Source organism: Neomonachus schauinslandi, chromosome 4 (assembly GCF_002201575.2).
Source record: "Neomonachus schauinslandi chromosome 4, ASM220157v2, whole genome shotgun sequence".
Lineage (NCBI taxonomy): Eukaryota > Metazoa > Chordata > Mammalia > Carnivora > Phocidae > Neomonachus > Neomonachus schauinslandi.
The window spans coordinates 171,428,242-171,442,498 of NC_058406.1; the positions used below are offsets into that span (position 1 = coordinate 171,428,242).

At 41.7% G+C, this 14,257-nt stretch overlaps 1 pseudogene; it reads right to left on the minus strand.

The window, feature by feature from the left end:
• Positions 1–884: 884 nt before the first annotated feature.
• Positions 885–1,611, minus strand: LOC110579057 (annotated as a pseudogene).
• Between the last annotated feature and the right edge of the window lie 12,646 nt (positions 1,612–14,257).

A 14,257-nucleotide genomic window follows, 5' to 3' on the forward strand; every position in this document is an offset into this window, starting at 1 on the left:
GCCACCTGCTCTGTCCAACACCTGTGTATATGTGCTTTAACTGAATGAACTCAGGAGGCCACCAACAGCAGTGGACCTGCTCAATTCACCTTTCAAATCAGAACAACAAGACTAAAAAGCTCAGGCGTGCATTTTCTTTCTTTTTTTTTTTTGAATGCTGTTTTTAAAAAATTTTTTATTGTTACGCTAATCACCATACATTACATCATTAGTTTTAGATGTAGTGTTCCATGATTCATTGTTTGTGCATAACACCCAGTGCTCCATGCAGAACGTGCCCTCTTTAATACCCATCACCAGGCTAACCCATCCTCCCACGCCCCTCCCCTCTAGGACCCTCAGTTTGTTTTTCAGAGTCCATCGTCTCCCATGGTTCATCTCCCCCTCTGATTTCCCCCCTTCATTCTTCCCCTCCTGCTATCTTCTTCTTTTTTTTTTTTCTTAACATATATTGCATTATTTGTTTCAGAGGTACAGATCTGAGATTCAACAGTCTTGCACAATTCACAGCACTCACCATAGCACATACCCTCCCCAGTGTCCATCACCCGGTCACCCCATCCCTCCCACCCCACCCCCTACTCCAGCAACCCTCAGTTTGTTTCCTGAGATTAAGAATTCCTCAGATCAGTGAGGTCATATGATACATGTCTTTCTCTGATTGACTTATTTCGCTCAGCATAATACCCTCCGGTTCCATCCACGTCATTGCAAATGGCAAGATCTCATTCCTTTTGATGGCTGCATAATATTCCATTGTATATATATACCACATCTTCTTTATCCATTCATCTGTCGATGGACATCTTGGCTCTTTCCAGTTTGGCTATTGTGGACCTTGCTGCTATAAACATCGGGGTGCATGTACAGGCATGCATTTTCGACTATGCAGAGGTTCCACCGGTGATGAGGAGCTCCTAAGCAGGATCTCGACTCCTCGGGCACAATCGGATGCGTGCACACAGCACGCCCAGCGGCTGGATAGCTGCCGATGCCAGTGCCACTCAGATAAGATGCACCAGGAATTCCTGTAGCTTCTTTACAACTAGAGCCTCGTATCCCTCGGCCGAGAGGTCAGAGGGCTGGGCCAGACTGCCAGGACAGCTGCTGACGGTCCCTCTGCACAGCTAAGAGGGACACTCTGGTGTTCGGTTTCTTTGAACCAGTCTGAGTTGCTGTGAGCTCCACAACAGTGCCGCTGTCTCTGTACGTAATCTCCCGCCCAGCTAGCAGCATCCGTGGCTGTCCCATTGCAGGTCTCCCACACTGTCTGAATGCCGCCATCATGCTCATGTTCAACCTTTGCTCTGTAAATGTATCCCCAACCCATGACAACGACTTCTGTGACAAAAGCCAAGAGCAGGATGATGACAAATGTGGCAAGTCCTCAGCGGCTTTCTGGGATTGTGGCACAGCTACCAATTAGCCCAATAAGGAAAAGCGGGGCTCCTACAGGGTGATCAGGACAGTGGGGATGAGAGTGTACGCATCTTCATCATAAATGATAAAGATGTGGGCTCCCACATGGCATAAGATACCGGCTGACCCCCAGAAGTTGAGGTGGGGCAACACCAGCATGGACCTGGAGGAGGTGATGGCGCACAGACCCATGGTGCCCGCAGCCTGCTGGGAAATGCACAGCCTGCGGGACGCTCACTGCAGCACCCCTCCCCCGTGCCCTCGGGCAGCCCCAGCCCTGGCGAGCACCAACGCTCCTCCTTTGGGGGAGTCACTGTCTCATAGCTCTGATTTTGGCCAATGGGAGGCTGAAGACAGGCAGGAGCCAACAGATGCTTCACCCCTTTGCCCCCCAGTAACTGTTTTGAGGTGCAGTAGGTTCATACTGCCTCTTGAGAGGCATCACACAGGACTAAGCAACTGACTGTTTTCTTGAGAAGCTGTAGGCCATTCAGGACCACGGTACTTTGTATTTGCTTTCGGGCCTTTCCTGCCTTACGTTGTTTCCCCTTCACTCTTAGTGTCCTGGGATTGTACCCCCAGTAGAGTGCTAGCATGTGCTTTATCCATCTGTTTGCTAGAGAATCGGGGCAAAGACACTGTCTTTGAAAGTTCTGGAATATTACCTCTTGGTGCTATGGGGGACCTAATCTAAGGTGAATGAGTAAGGGAAGAAGGAAAGGGAGTGGAAATCAGGAAAGGCTTCCAGAAGGCGGTGACCCTTGAACAGATCTTAGAAGGAAAAGTAGGGGATCATCAGGCAAAGTGGGGTTCATAAAGGAAGATAAAACAACACAAGCAAAAGTACAGAGAAGTGGAATTGTGTTTTATTCAGGGACTGGATTTTCTCCTTGGAAGCCTGGTAGAAAATCTAGAAGTTTTGAAGCCTTCCTATTATTGGTTACTTATTATTATTACTACTACTTAATAATGTTTAAAAGTAATCATTTTAAGTAATGTTATTAAGTAATATGTAAAACCTAATAATACTAGTATTAATTATTATTAAGTAATAATAATACTAATAAGAATGATATTATTTAATCTTATTAGCTACTTGAAGTCTTACTAATATTGCAGGGGTAGAGAGAAGCTACTTTCACTTCTCCCCCAATAAACCTTCCACTGAGGAGCCAGTAAGACGTGAGAGTGTTTAGGAAGACCCTGGACTTGGCAGATGGCGGCGGCCTGACAACTGAAGCTGACTCACAGGCTTGTGCCCCTCAGTGTTGCCCCCCACCATGGGTTTTCATGTACTTTGAATGGGTTGCCCATCAGATTCACACAAAATTCTGAATTCCCATTTCTCTTGAAAAATCAGACCAGGTAGCACAGGGCTCACACACCACCGCGGATCTGAGCAGCAGGTGCCCATGTTAGGTGAGGCATGGGTGTTCAGGCTGGCACAGTCCCCACCACCCCCTGACTGGTTCCTGTGTCTCGTCAACATTACTTGTGTAGTTTCTCTAGCATCTGAGTTTGCATTTCTGGGCATTCCCGGGATACTGGGTCATCTTGAACCAACAAGACCATTTTTGCCCCCTTAGCCTCCTTGGGCTGGATGCGCCCATAGCCATGTGAGGGTGTCTTGTTGAGACTGAGAACATGGACAGACCGTGCCTGCTTCTTTTGGTCACCAGCTGTTGATCCAGACCCAGACGCGAGCAAGTCTGATTGTTAAAGCTGAAGGCACATGTTCAGGCCTTAACTGCAGAGGCCCCTGAGAAGGAGAATATTTGCCATGTATGGTTTCGCTGAAGGGAGGAGAGCCCTGCCTCTTAGTAAGATCCATAGATGTTTAGACATTCAGCAGCCAAATGAATGAGACAATCTACTAGAAACGGGGCGGCCCTCTAATTGTGGTACGTCTACCAGCGGAGCAGCCCAGATGATCTTATGTGGAACACACACACAAAACTTTGCTTTGATAGCCTTGCATTATTTTATGTGTATTAGGACAATACAACGAAGACATGAAACCTGTGAATGACAGAAAAAGTTTATTATGTGAAGCATGACAATTTAGCAAAAAATCTCAAGAAAGTAGTAGTTCTGATGATACTTGGAAATAGTAAGTTTATTATTTAAATGACCAAACTTTTGGAAATTGGTCTAGATAAATGCAAATTTTAAATTTCTCTTTGTGCCAAGTATTAATAATAATAAGACAAAAATACACTTATTTAGGGGCGCCTGGGTGGCTCAGGCGGTGAAGCATCTGCCTTCAGCTCTCAGGTCATGATCCCGGGGGTCCTGGGATTGAGGCCCGCATCGGGCTCCCTGCTCAAGCCTGCTTCTCCCTCTCCCTCTGCCTGCCCCCACCCCCGGCTTGTGCTGTCTTTCTCTCTCTCTGTCAAATAAATAAGATCTTAAAAAAAATACATTTATTTAGTGCTGTGGGCCAGACCCTATTCTAAGCACTCTAAGTTTGTTTGTTTACTTAAACATCACATCAACTTTATATTTTTTTAAAGATTTTATTTATTTATTTGAGAGAGAGAGAATGAGAGAGAGCAAGCACATGAGAGGGGGGAGGGTCAGAGGGAGAAGCAGACTCCCCGCTGAGCAGGGAGCCCGATGCGGGACTCGATCCAGGGACTCCAGGATCATGACCTGAGCCGAAGGCAGTTGCTTAACCAACTGAACCACCCAGGCGCCCAACATCACATCAACTTTAGGAGATAGTTACTATTATTTTCCCCAATTTTATAGATGGAGACCCTAAGGCACAAATAGTTAAATAACCAGAGGTCACTCAGTAAATAGTCAAATGAGAATTTGAATACTCTCTCCCTGACAACTATAGCAATAGGGTGGATGTGGATTCCTGTACAGTGATTACACTGAAAATCTTCGGAACTGACTTGGGATTTACAATCTGAAATTTGGGGGTGAATGCTTCTAGAGTACGTGCTTTCGTGCCAAGTGGTTTGTCATCTAGGGGACAGTTCTCAACTTTGGCATCATTGACATTTTGGGCCACGTAATTCTTTCTGTGTGTGTGTGTGTGTGTGTGTGTGTGTGTGTGGTGGGGGCTGTTCTATGCATTTTAGGACAGCATTCCTGGCCTCTACCCACTAGATCCCAGTAGCATTTTCTCCAGTTGTGACAACCGAAAATGTCTCCAGAAATTGCCAGATGTCCCCTGCGGACAAAGTTGCCCCTGGCTGAGAACTTCTGGTCTAGAGAATTCTGAAGTCTCTCAGTGAGGAGCCCAGAAATAATTATCAGCAGGAGGCAATGCGATGACTAAGCAGCCCTGGTATGTTCTCTTGCGTATTCCTGCACGGTATCATGTCATTTTTTGTTAATGGCAGGTGTGTCTAGTTTCTCATATCAGAAATAAATACATGGTACCAGCTTATACCAGCTATCGTTTTTAATGCCACGTGTGATAGACCTTTGTGTTTTACTTACAAAATGAGCAACCGGCTTCTTATTTTTCTAGAATCCAGTGGCTGTATGCTTGGCAGGAAACTACAAGTGATCTCAATTTCTTTAAACATTTCTTTCCTTGACTTGGTGTTTGGAATTCTTTGAGGGGGCTTCTCTGTGAAAATAGGACAGATTATAAACTAGGTCCATTTGTTTATTCATATTTTATTGATTTACTTTTTGGGGGTTTTTTGTTTACTTTTTTTGTTTATTAGTATTTTAAATACAAAGATCAATATTATGATCATGCTATATGAATATATCATAAAACATTGAAGAGCTAAAGAAGGACAGCTCTTCTCTCAAATGGGGCTTTCTGGTCATTAAATCACTGACAAAAGGGATTAGCAAGAGCATCACTCAATCCTTTTTATTTCAATGTGCTCTGGTCTCCGTGATATCTTCCATATCATCCCTTGCCAGCCAAAACACCTTCCCCTCCAATCCCTTAGGATCTACTTAGGCAAAAACATTACCTCCTCTGTGATTGCCTCCAGAATCCTTAATCAGAAGAGCCACTTCCTTCCACTAGACCCTTTATCATCTTATCCTCATCATTGTATTCTCCTTTATGTTCCATCAAATTAAGTACCTGGATTCTCAACCCTATAAGATGGTAAATCATTTAAGGGAAAGGATCATGCTTTATTCATCTCTATCCCCAAATACTTAGTATAGTTCTTTGCACATAGAAAGCACTTAGCATATTTTTCTTAAAAGAATGTATCCTTCTGTTAAATTAGTATTTCTCTAGAATTGGAAATCAATATTTGGCAGTGAGACAAAATCAATTGCTAACTCTATTTCTGTTATTGGGCTGCAAGAATCAGGAGGGTGGTTAAGATCTGGGTGTGGCGTCTTCCCATCTCTTCCCCTTATTTACAGAGTGAGAGATTTTCCTTTGAGATTTTATTTAGTCCCAATTGTTACCTGCTCTGTGTTTCTTTCACATTTGGGAATTAATTGCAATCTTTCATGTTAATTTCATCGATGGAATCCATGAAGCAATCTTGCCCCCTTTCCTCTGTTAGCCTGGATCAGGGTTGTCTGCCTAAAAGAATCCCACAGGAACTTAATCCTTCAAAGGATTCTCATAGTTCCCTTTAGATCCAGGCCCTTAGTAGGTCACGGTTTGGGTCTTCTTAGTTATTCCACTTTCTCAGTGGCCCATGGAAACCTGCCATGCTTCTCCTCATGACAGGCCCTGCTGTCTGCTACCCAAGGATCTCAACATGTGGATATTAACACTGTCTTGGAAGGCAGATAGTGAGGGGCAATCCCTCCAGCTTAGTCTTGTTCCTTCTTATGTTCCATGTGCAGAAAATAAATCGTGGCTCACATTAAAGCTGGCAGCTGCTTGGAGTTGAAAATGTTCATACATGACTATATGGACAAAGAAAATGTGGGGCTATTTGGTTTTCAAAGTTAGACTTAATCATCCTCATACCCTCACCCCACTGGGGTGGGAAGTGGGGCTTTAAGTCTACTAGTAAAGATGCTCTTAATTCAACCTCTTCCTGATTAAATACAGTCATTTCACTGGGGGAATGGTTTCTATTCAGCAAATACTCTACCTTGAAGATTTCATCTTCTCCCTCTGTTTCTCCTCAAGATATGCCAGTGGGAACTAAAATAATCAGAAAACCTTTCTCAACCAAGCCTGGCTTTCAAGACTAGTATCTTGCTCAGACTCAAAAATCCTATTTTTTATTTCCAATGGTGAACCTTGACTTTCTCTTTGCCTTTCTTTGTAATAATCCTTATCTTCTCAAAGGCAAATGGATGATGTTGGCTTTTTAATTAATTTTTCCTGGCTTTCGCTTTCCTGGGCCTACCTTTTACCAGGTTACATGGTTCAGTTGGCTTCCTATTTAAAAGAAAAAAAGAAAGAAAAAGAAAAAAAATCACTATGCATTAAGGCTATACAAAGTCTAAGAAGACATGTCACTAACCACATTTAACAAATTCTAAAAGAAAGAGAATTGCACATTTCTGCAGAGTGAGAGTACAAAGACCTGAGCTAAGAAATAGCTGATTTACCTTGTTCTGGGATCAGTTGTAGTTGTAGCCAAGAAAGTATCCTGTCTCTCACTCAAATGTCATTAATAGAGGTCATGAAGCAATCCCACTATACATGAATTTAATCCCTGATCATAGTTTACACTAGTATATAAACTCTTATTTCTTGTTAGACAATCAAGAGATTACGTGTTGCTAAAGGTGTAAAGTTTGGATGACATAATGTAGAAGGAAACAAAAAATATTTCATTTCAGCCAAGTTCTAAACCACTGTGACAATACACCCAAAGAAGCTAAAAAGATCTGCAATGGACCAATGCCCCATGTGTAACATGAACTCAGATAATTTCCCCTAGTCCAATAGTGTGTAATTCTTTATTTCTCTCAGGGCTCTCCCAACAGTTATCAAGGGGGTAGAGAAATGATTTCTTTGGTCTACATAAACGTGGAATAAATGTTCGTGTATTTCTTTACAAAAAAAGCCAGGGGTGCCTGGGTGGCTCAGTCGATTAAGTGGCTAACTCTTGTTCCAGCTCAGGTCATGATCTCCGGGTCCTGGGATGGAGCCCCATGTCAGGCTCCACGCTCAGCGAGGAGTCTGCTTAAGATTCTCTCTCCCCCCCTCCCGTCCCCCCCCCGCAAATAAATAAATAAATCTTAAAAAAAAAAAGCCTGGGGCAGACTGGAGGAATTATTTTGCATATGAAAAAAATTATTTTAGTTGGCCATGGAATTATTGTGTTGTAGAGTTAGAATGTACATTAGAAGTCATCTTTGTTCAATCTCCTCATTTTACAAATCCAGCAAATGCTTATTGAGTACCTGAGGTCTGATGAGGCCTGATAGATAAGTGGTTACCAAACCTTGCTGTGCTTTGAATCACCTGGGTTCCAGCTGAGGAATTCTGATGTAATTGATCGGGTGTGAGGTCTAGGCATTGGTAATCTTAAAAACTTCTCAGGTCATTCTGATGCTCCTAAGACTACCCTCTTCCCTCTGTTTTTTTTTTTTTTTTAAGATTTTATTTATTTATTTGACAGAGCGAGGGGGTGAGAGCACAAGCAGGAGGAGCGGCAGAGGGAGAGGGAGAGGGATGCGGGACTCGGCCCCAGAACCCTGGGATCATGACCTGAGCTGAAGGCAGATGCTTAACCAACTGAGCCACCCAGGTGCCCCTCTTTTTGCTCTGTTAAAAAAAAATCTGGCATTGAAATATTTTCTTCTGTATCTAATCCATATACTTAAATGAACTTCTTTGATGAAGTAATGGGGAAGAGAAATGAGAAGAGCTCTCCAGATACCTCCTCACTTCCACAGGTTTTCATAAGCTCCTCCCTTTGTCCTCTTTATTTTTCCAGCTAGTCCAATCTCTTACAAAACAGAATTGAAGAGCAACTATGGAATTCACAAATCCCATTCACTCAAAATGTGATTTTACTCCTCATCATGGATGCTATGAAAATACTTTCAATTAAGGATAAACTATGCTTTGTAGCCAATGGACTTATCCTGTTTATTTGGCATACCACAGAAAACTTTAGGCTCAGTGGCGACCTTGAGATTGTGCAAACCTCAGATGGACTACTGTGCTGTAGTCCTAACTGCATCAATTTCCAAGGAAGAACTGACAGTATTTGGTGCTATCAGATATGCGAGACAAAGCTCCAATAAATAAAGAATTTCAAGGACTTTAAGGCCTGAGAGATTGGTTTGGATAATGAAGGAGCACTCCAATGTTTGTAACAGCAATATCCATACTAGCCAAAATATGGAAAGAGCCCAGATGTCTATCGATAAATGAATGGATAAGGAAGATGTGGTATATATATATATGTATATATGTATATGTATATGTATACACACACACACACACACACACACACACACACACATGATGGAATATTACTCAGCCATCAAAAAGGATGAAATCTTGCCATTTGCAATGACATGGATGGAACTAGAGGGTATTATGCTAAATGAAATAAGTCAGTCAGAGAAAGACAAATACCATATGATTTCACTCATATGTGGAATTTAAGAAACAAAACAAATGAACATAGGGGAAGGGAAGGAAAAATAAAATAAGATAAAAACAGAGAGGGAGGCAAACCATAAGAGATGCTGAACTCTAGGAAACAAACTGAGGGTTGCTGGAGGGGAGTTGGGTGGGGGGGATGGGGTAACGAGTTGATGGGCATTAAAGAGGGCACTTGACGTAATGAGCATTGGGTGTGATAGGCAACTGATAAATCACTGAACTCTACCTCTGAAACTAATGGTACATTATATGTTAATTAATTGAATTTAAATTAAAAAATTTAAAAAGTCAATAGAAATGAGGAAGAGAAGAATTTGCAGGTTTTAGGTATAGAAATGTTGTGTGAGATCAGCCCCTAGTGGGCACTTTAACTATCACAATGGCTCAGCATTTCAGTTGTGTGGCTTGATAGTGGAATGTTCATTTCAATGTGGCTTGATATTGGAATGTTCAACACCAGAAATGTTCTGACAGACTGACTTCTGATGGCAGAAATACATTATTTTCGGTATTAGAGATAAATGTTATAATATCAATCTTTCGCAGGCTCTGTGAAGAGGATCCCTTTGCCTCTCTCTACGACAGATTTGTAACTCTCAGTTCCTTTCCATCATTTGCAGAAGAAAATCCTAGAAACTCCCTAACATAGAGACAAACGGTCCCACATTTTTCTTGCCCTTTCCCGCTTCTCCATCCTTACCTCCTGATTCTTTAGTGTTCCAGTCACAGTGTCTGGATGAGAAGTTTTCCAGGTAGATAAGTAGGGGAAAGCATTCAAGAAAGGGCGTATTCTATTTGGTATATTTAGGGAATTGCAAATGTCTTAAAATTTCTGAAGTGTGTAATGCAAGAGAGGATGGACAGCTGGGTCTTTCAGTCTTTTTCTTTTCTTTTCTTTTTAACTTTCACCATAGAAGAATACAGAAATATTTCTCCACTCCAAAATAAATGAAGCGCAGGTGGAATGGTTCTCACAATGGACAGTCTCCGTAACAGAGGTGGAAGGGAGGAGCGAAGAATGTGGCCCGTGGGAGACCCCACATTCTCTCTAAGCCAGATTACCTGTCCTCTGCTTCACTGACTGGTGGGGGAAAGGGGGTCTAATGCTGTGAGATTTTTCATTTTTATTTTTAAATAGGTAACAGATCGGGGTTTATTTCAAAGTAAGTGTTTTATTTCTGAACTCTTCCTTTTTCAAAAGATTTTATTTATTTATCTGACAGAGAGAGAGGGTGAGAAAGAGAGAGAGAGCACAAGCAGTGGGAGTGGGAGAGGAGAAGCAGACTCCCCGCCGAGCAGGGAGCCTGATGTGGGGTTTGGTCCCAGGACCCTGGGATCATGACCTGAGCTGAAGGCAGACGCTTAACCGATGAACCACCCAGGCGCCCCCTGAACTCTTGCTTTCTTAAAGTATTTTAGCACAAATTCCAAGAGATCAAATTCTCAGTAGACTTAAATAAGGTTTATATCATTTAAAAAATATTGATTACATGTGCTATGGCATAATTTAATTTTTTATAATTAAAGAAAATATGGGGGTTTATATTTAGCATTACTTGTCATACCCATGAGGAGTTCCCAATAGTATGCAGATGAAGAAATCTGGACATTTTAAAAGACTTTAAGAACAGATAGTATTTCTCTCTCTCTCTCTCTCTTTTTTTTTTTTTTGCTTGTTTCTAACAATGGAAGTGGGGTATAAGAATAGAAAGTTAAGAAATTTTAATGTAATTATAATTAGATAAAGTTTTTTATTTTTTTAAATAAAGATTTTATTTGAGAGAGAGACAGAGGGAAAGCACAGAGGGAGAGTGAGAGAAGCAGACCCGTGCTGAGCAGAGAGCCTGATGTGGGGCTCGATCCCAGGACCCTGAGATCATGACCTGAGCTGAAGGCAGACGCTTAACGAACTGAGCCACCCAGGCACCTCTAGATTAAGTTTTTTCTATTGAAGTATAATTGACGTACAATAGCTTATTAGTTTCAGGTGTATATCACAGTGACTCAATATTTTTATACATTACAAAACAATCCCCAATAAGTCTAGTTACCATTTGTTACAATACAAAGTTCTTACAATATTGTTGACTATGTTCCCTGTGCCGTACATTACATCCCACTGACTTACTTATTTTATGACTGGAACTTTGTACCCCTTAATCCCCTTCATCTGTTTTGTCCACCCACCGCCCCCAACTTCCTCCCTCTGGTAATCAACAGTTTGTTTACCTGTATCTATGAATTTGTTTCTGTTTTGTCTTGTTTGTTCATTTGTTTTGTTTTTTAGATTCCATATAAGTGAAGTTTTTTAGATTCCAATATAAGTGAAATTATATGGCATTTGTCTTTCTCTGTCTAACTTATTTCATTTAGCATAATACCCTCTAGCTCCATCCGTGTTGTCACAAAATAGCAAAATTTTCTTCCTTTTTATGGATGAATAATGTTCCATATCTTGGCTGTTATAAATAATATGACAATAAACATTGGGGTGTGTATATCTCTTTGAATTAGTGTTGTTATTTTCTTCAGGTAAATATCCAGAAGTGGAATTGTGGGATTGCATGGTAGTTCTATTTTTAATTTTTTGAGGAACCTCCATACTGTTTTCCATAGTGGCTGCACAATTTACACTCCCACCAACAGTGCCCAAAGGTTCCCTTTTCTCCACATCCTCGCCAACACTTGTTATTTTTTGTCTTTTTGATAAAAGCCCATCTGACAGGTGGGAGGTTATATCTCACTGTGATTTTGATTTGCATTTCCCTGATGATGAGTGGTGTAGAGCATTTTTTTTCATGTGTCCGTTTGCCATCTGTATGTCTTCTCTGGAAAAATGTCCATTCAAATCCTCTGTCCATTTTTTAATCAAAATTCAAAAATTTAATAAAATTTTTTATTAATTTTTAATAGGTAAAATAAAACAATTGTAAAAGGTTACATATTCCAAGGTACTTAAGATATAGTCCCAACAGAAAAACACAAGCTCTGCGATGAAAGTTCGTGCTGCCTCAAGATAATCAGATTTCACCATTCAGGCAATTCAAAATTAACACACCAGAGTCCCCAAACTGATTAAGAAATATTCACTAACAATTTAGAGAATCTGGAGAAGCCAAATGGGAAGAGAAAATTTTGCAGGTTTGCATGTCCTCTATCAGTCAGATAACGAACATGATTCTTGAGAAGATAACCAAAAAAGGCCATGGTGGCTATAACACACAGAACCATTCAGTAATGCCAGGTTTTTATGGTTTTTTCTTTCTTTCTTTCTTATGCTTCTACTTAAAATGTGAGTCCTCACTTATTCCAAATAATTTTTACTAAAACCTAAAATAAGGATAAATTACATTTGGACTAAAATTCTATTGAGATGGCCAGATTTTAAAACCCAACAGTAAAAAAAAAAAAAAAAAAAATTACTGGAAGTTCATTGAGACTCAGGCACTAAAGATAGATTAACTTTAACTGTGACTGCTCCTCTTTACCCATTGCTTTTGAGAGCCTTTAAATACAACCATGCCATGTTAACAAGGAACTGACTGCAAATCACAATCTATATAGACCAATTCCTATGTAACACTATTTTGGAGTGCTAAAAAATTTTCAACTTCAACTGCTCAACTTCACAGATAGCAGTTCATCAGAAATGTCTAAAGCATCCTTTGAACTTCTTTGCCCTGATCTTCCTTTTAGATCACAACACAGGGAAACCATTGGTAAAGGTTCCCTGAAGTGAGCAAACATTTCCCCTACACCCTGGTATCCCTGGTGTCCCTGGATCTCCCCAACACTTAGGATCTATCTGATCTAGCAGGCAGGGAGCAAATTCATTTACTTTCTCCCCGAATCCACTGACTAGATGTGTTTAAAAAATTACTTCCTAACTGATGCCTTATAATGCAATGTGCCTGAAATGTTAACTCTGGTCTTTCTGTTTAGGCTTTTATACTTTGGGAGCAGCAGGTTCCCTTATGATGTCTTTGACATCATTGGTTCTGCCCATCAAATAGAATTCTTTGTTGGGAGCAAGACTGACAAAATGAGCCAGGCGGTTGGACATGGGGAAAAAAAGCTGAAATAGCAGCAATATCCCAGGCATCTTCTCGACTGAAGCCCTGCACCTCGAGAGCTTTTTGAAATGGTCATCTGTTATGTCATCAGCTCGGGAAAGAGCAAGTGCAAACTCCAGCAGGGAGGTCAGACTTTCTCCAGTTCACACAGACCTGGTCAGGGAGCACTGGGTTCTTCCAGTAGACCTTGTACCCGGCACTGCAGACAACCCCGCTGTATGGACACTTTTTGGCCAGGCTGGTCACTACGATGACGAGTTCCTTGTCAGCTTGGCTGAGCTGGCCTGTTTCCTTGTTGCAGATGGCATTGTAAGAAGCTAAGAAGGCTCTGAATTCCAATGGCCGGTGAGACAACAATTTACATTTGGTAAAAATCCTGTCAGCGGTGACAGGGTTCTGAGGTAGCGAAGCACAGACATGCTGGTACCCTGTTCAAAGCCAGAAGGCCTTCCTGGAGGCGCCTGCCCTCTCGCAGGTTTTTTTTTTTTAATACAAAGTTGTAGAAGTTCTTTCTATAGTTTGGATATTAACCCTTTATTGGATGTGTGATTTGCAAATGTCTTTCCCCATTCAGTAGGCTGCCTTTTCATTTTGTTGATGGTTTCCTTTGCTGTGCAGAAGCTTTTAGTTTGATGTAATCCCATTTGTTTATTTTAGCTTTTGTTGCCCTTGCCTGAAGAGACTGGTCCAAAAAATTCTGCTAAGACTGATGTCAAAGACCTTACTGCCTATATTTTCTCCCAGGCATTTTTGGTTTCAGGTGTTACAGTCTTTAATCAATTTTGAATTTATTTTTGTGTATGATGTAAGATAGTGGTCCAGTTTCATTCTTTTGCTTGTAGATGTCCAGTTTCTCCAACCCCACTGATTGGAGAGATTCTTCAGGGTTGGCTTTGGGAGGAGGGCTCATTGCTCTTCCACTATTTGAAGCCAGCTATGACTTCCTCCCCAAGCCCATCATTCTTAGACAACTTACTCCAGTGCCTGAAACTGGAGAAAACTGGGACATCCAACAATGGCAATGCAGACCCAAGAATTTATCTTTATTCACCCAGAGATTGACAGGAGGAGCCAAACGCGTGGGCAGGGGGCGGTTACCCGGCGCTTCGCCTCACCACCTTCTTGCCCCGCCCCCTACACTCTGGGGGCGGGGCAGGAGGCCAGTCGGTGTCCCGGCCCTTCAGCCTCGCGCCAGCGGGCGGAAGTGACGCAAGCCCAAAGCCATTTCCGGCGG